Raw genomic sequence first — 5,000 nt, 5'->3', positions numbered from 1 at the left:
TATATATATATATATATATATATATATATATATATATAATATATATACATACATACATATATATATATACATACATATATATGCATACATACATATATATGCATACATACATATATATGCATACATATATAATATATATATACATATACATATACATATATATACATATATACATGTATATACATATATATATATATACATATGTATACGTATATACATATATGCATATATAAAACTATAAATCTCTTTCTTCTAAATCGTTTTCCTTTTCTTTTTATGTCTTTCTGTATTGTTTCGTAATTTAAAGACTTGATTTATGATATATCTGTGATGTGTCCTTGATTTTTTTTTATTATTATTAATAAGCCTGTCTGATTCAAAAGATAAAAAGCTTGTGGATATCAGTGAAGTCACATGACCGTCGCATGACTGACGGGTCTTTGGGCGCGGTTGTGATTGCTACCACTGCTATTATTATTATTGTTATCATCATCATGATTATTATCATCATCATGATTATTATCATCATCATGATTATTATCATCATCATGATTATTATCATCATCATGATTATTATCATCATCATGATTATTATCATCATCATGATTATTATCATCATCATGATTATTATCATCATCATGATTATTATCATCATCATGATTATTATCAGTATCATAATTATCATCAATATCATTATGACAATACTATTCTCTTTTGTATTAATTATTTAATTATTATTATCATTGTTTTTGTTGGTATTTTTTATTTATTTTTGTCCTTCATGTTGTTGCCCCCTCACCATCAGTAGATGCGGAGGGCCGCGCTGAGGGGCAGCAGACGCAAGGCCGCAGCAGCTGGTCTCTCTCCCACCGCGGCGCTGCTGCGGGCGGGGGCGGGCGGGGGCGGGCGGGGGCAAAGTCCGTTACGGCGGTGGTGTATGCGGGGGGGCGGGGGTTAGAGCGTTTGAGATACTAACAGATTACTTTGCCTATTTTTGTTTTTAGTTTGGAAGAGAAGAGGTTTAGGCACTTGGCTGGTTATTTATATACTTTGTTCGCTGCATCACGCATAGAGTACATGTAAACACTTAACGTTAATTGAAACTCACAGTTACTCACTGCCTCAGCAGACACACTTACTCACACACTCACTCAGTCACTCTCTCATTCTAACAGTCAAACACTAACTCGCTCACCATACACTGATCCGCTGATTAACTCATTCTGGTTACGCAACTCGCTCACCGACGCACTCACTCCGCAGACACACACACGCTCCTGACACACACAAGGCGCCAGAGAGCAAAGATCCTCCATTGCAGAAACAGGAGAGTGTGACCAGTCAAAAAAAAAAAAAAAAGTCACGAGGGAAGAGTTAGATATGAGAGGAAAGTGTACAATGGCAATTATATGAAGTGGGGGCAAGGGCGGGCAGGGGGAGGGGGAGAGGAGGGGGTCAGGGAGAGGGGGAAGAGGGGTAGGAGACAGGGGAAGTCAGTAGGAAAATGAGAAATGGGAAGTTGCATCGGATGAAATGGGATGGTGTTGAGAGGGTGGGAGGGAGGAATAGAGGGTGAGAGAAAGAAAGGGAGAATGAATGATACAAAATGACGAAGAAACATGGATTTAGAAAGAATGTTTTTCTTTCCTCTCTAAGATTGGGAAGGTTTTCAACAGAACTTAGATAAGGCGGGAAAAAATGCCCCGATAAACAAACGATATGGGTGGACCGAGATAGAGCTTGTTAATGGGGATTGCCAGCAGTATGTAAAAGAGTGATAAGAGCTGGTGGACGTGCGTCACGAGAGATTAGATAAGGAACGGATCCGAGTCAGCTGTCAGCTGATACTGCCTGCGGGGGAGCTGACTGACGCTGACACTTTGATGTGATATTTTTGATGATGATGATGAGAATGTGTGTGTGTGTGTGTGTGTGTGTGTGTGTGTGTGTGTGTGTGTGTGTGTGTGTGTGTGTGTGTGTGTGTGTGTGTGTGTGTGTGTGTGTGTGTGTGTTGAAGGTTCGTGCGCGTTGCCCGATTTGGCGAGAACGTGTGTCGCCAAGCAGCGTTCTTGAACCAGCTACCTCGAGAGTTTCACCCCCTGACCCCCCCCCCCCCCCCCGCAGCGCGCGAAACGCTGCTTCCGAAGGCGGTGGTCGGAGTTCGCGAGGACTTTCCTTCCGCGCTGCCGTTCGCTCGCTGGAAGGGCGGTCGCGCTTCCCGGAAACGTGGCCTTTTCCGAGGGTGACGGGAGGTAGTGGCGGCCCGCGGGAGAAGCTCCGGCTGGGCGCCGCCCCTTGTGCCTCGTGCTTGTTGGTGTGTTTTTCGCTGATATATGTGCCAGGGTTGGAAAATCCGATTTAGTAAATGCAAATAGAAATAAACCGATTTCTACGTTATTTGTAGATGTTCTCATTTTCATTCCTATACAGTAATAAAGGTCTTTAATTGTCTTTATCTTTATGGTATAAACATGTAATAGGTATGAAAAGTACATATCTTTTTTATGTGAGTCTTAAATGGCCACTTCTCTCTTTGGAAAGTTATGAGTCATCATAATTTGAATTTATGTTGTTTAAAAAATTCCTTAAATGAAATCTGTGATCTTTATGGAACTTAATATGATTCAAAACAAAATCGCAGTTAGATCCAGGAACGTTCATTCATCATGGTTATGAAATAATCAGTGAATCCCTATAGATATCATACATATAAACATTGCATATTGATTAAAAAAAATAGTGGTTTCGGAATTTAGTAAATAAATGTGTCCAAGTTTGATATAAAACATGTTTCTACAGTATCTATTACCTTTTGTTCATAGAGTCTGGATCACTCGGTAGAACTCGCGGGAAGCAAGAGAGAGCAGCAGGTTAAGTAATATTTTCAAGTGCCTGGAAACTGCACCAAACACTACCCTGACAAAAAAGACAGACAGAGACATACACACAAACACACACACACACACACACACACACACACACACACACACACACACACACACACACACACACACACACACACACACACACACACACACAGAGAGAGAGAGAGAGAGAGAGAGAGAGAGAGAGAGAGAGAGAGAGAGAGAGAGAGAGAGAGAGAGAGAGAGAGAGAGAGAGAGAGAGAGAGAGAGAGACTTAGTGAGTGAGTGAGTGAGTGAGTGAGTACTTCTAACGCAGGGGCAGATATACCGTCCTGCAGTAAAGGTTTACATGACAAAGGGTCAATCTGCAGCAGTGTAGCTGTGTAGCTGGCCGATGCTACGAGGGGTCTTGCCAGAAGGCAGGTGGGACTCAATCAGCTGAGATCTCACCAGATTAAGTTTCTGGTCTTTTTGTTGATCTTTTATTAAACCAGATGGAAAGTAGCAATACTGTTAGTTTTTTTCTTTGTTTACAGTTTCATTATGCCAAATCGTTATGATAGTGTTTGTGTTTCATTCTGGGTTCATATGTATTATTTTTTAATGGGTAAATGGATGAATACGCCTAGTCTAGGGGGAAAGCGGGGGTGGGGGGTAAATGACAAAGGGAGAATTGAGACTCACTGACCGGAACAAGTCATATTTCAGTAAGCAGGAACAAATCCTGATCTGCCTGTGTTGTGACTTCACCTATCAGTTTGTATTGTTATCGATTTTTAGATGAGAAGCTAAATAGTGTATGCACATATTTTAACTTTTTCTACTGTATTTTTTACATCAAATTGATATTGATTATAGTTTTTACATTTCTTTTTTTCTATGTAAAATTATTTTTAAGCACCCGTTTAAATTGTTTGGATTTAATCATGCTACTCCTGACATATGAATATGCGTGTATGTGTGCATATTTGAAAATACACCGATGAATAGCAATGAAATATAGATATGTGAGCAAGCCTGTCCCGATTTTCCTGCCTGCTGGTTCCCGGAGAGGCAGTAAAGCCGCGTTCATGCTGGTGCGCCGAGGTCCGTCGGCCTCCAAGCTTCCGTCGCCCAAGCACCGGAGAGAGGCGCCGTCGGAGGTGGAGTTCCTCACACTCGTTCGCGCCAGGGACGGCTTCCCCTTATGTCCCCGGGAGGATATTGGAAGGAGGCGGGCGAGGAGCCAGAGAGGAGCCAGCGAGGGCACGAGGTCAGGATAAGCGCGAACGGGAGGAAGACAATGAGCTCGTCTTTTGAAGCTGTGTCTCGCATCCGCCTTTCCCTTTTTGACTTTATTCTAATGATGATGATGATGTTAAAACAGCGAGAACACATACGCGTTTAGGAAAGCGATCGCTGAACTTGAAGAGAAGAGAGCGTTATCCTCCGCTAATTTTACTGAATATGAACTGATTTACTTATTGTCGTTGTTGCTGCTGTTACCATTACTACTGCTGTTATTGTATTATTGTTGATGATGGCGATCATCATCATCATCTTCATCTTCATCATGATGTCTGGAACTTGCAGACGCTCTTCATCATGATGTCTGGAATTGCAGACGCTGTTATATGAAAACAGTCACGACAGTTACCTAGTCCTCCCTGCCGAAAACACGTTTCCGTCCACCGCAGAGGTAGTAAAGGAACCCTGTAACTTCGAGACCGCCTTCGTCCTCTGTTCCGGTCTCGTTTCTGGTCCTAGATCTTCTGCCGGCGGATGTGCGATGCGAACGACGACGCATTCAGTGCCCTCCGTCAGATATTCCTCCCGACGCGGACGCCTTGCCTGTTCCGGCCGACTTTGATGGCAACGGCCGCTGACGGCATCCTCCTTGCGTCACCACGTATCTTTCTTGTATTCTGCCGGAATGAATTAGCTGTGGGGAAAATGCGTTCAAAAAGGTGTAGGGTGCGCATTATTTCTGCAGAATCTGACGCCCGATCTCTGTATATAACAAAAGGAGAAGGCGTGTACAGCTTGATGGAGCTATCATGGTCAGTTCCGCTACAACGACAGCGAGATAAGATAGCAGAGATATGCTATCAGAGAGCTGGAGTGTCGAGAAGTGCCAGCGAGGGCAGTGACGAGGTG

General features: G+C 42.8%; 1 protein-coding gene across 4 annotated transcripts in view; it reads left to right on the top strand.

Moving 5' to 3' along the window:
- Positions 1-5,000, top strand: part of LOC119598574 (solute carrier family 12 member 6-like) — a 52,798-nt gene that overhangs the window by 21,022 nt on the left and 26,776 nt on the right. Inside the window, exon 1 of one of the 4 annotated variants that reach the window (XM_037948219.1) lies at positions 4,988-5,000. This exon is cut by the window's right edge and continues 419 nt beyond it. The exons of 2 other annotated variants lie outside the window; for them this stretch is intronic. The gene's annotated coding sequence lies outside the window, so the exon portion shown is untranslated. Of the gene's footprint in view, positions 1-4,987 lie in introns of those variants that run through there. One more of the 4 variants, XM_037948220.1, reaches the window with a different exon arrangement.

This window comes from Penaeus monodon, chromosome 41, assembly GCF_015228065.2.
Source record: "Penaeus monodon isolate SGIC_2016 chromosome 41, NSTDA_Pmon_1, whole genome shotgun sequence".
Taxonomy (NCBI): domain Eukaryota; kingdom Metazoa; phylum Arthropoda; class Malacostraca; order Decapoda; family Penaeidae; genus Penaeus; species Penaeus monodon.
Note: the sequence above shows the minus strand (reverse complement) of the source record. Positions and strands in the feature narration are given on the sequence as shown.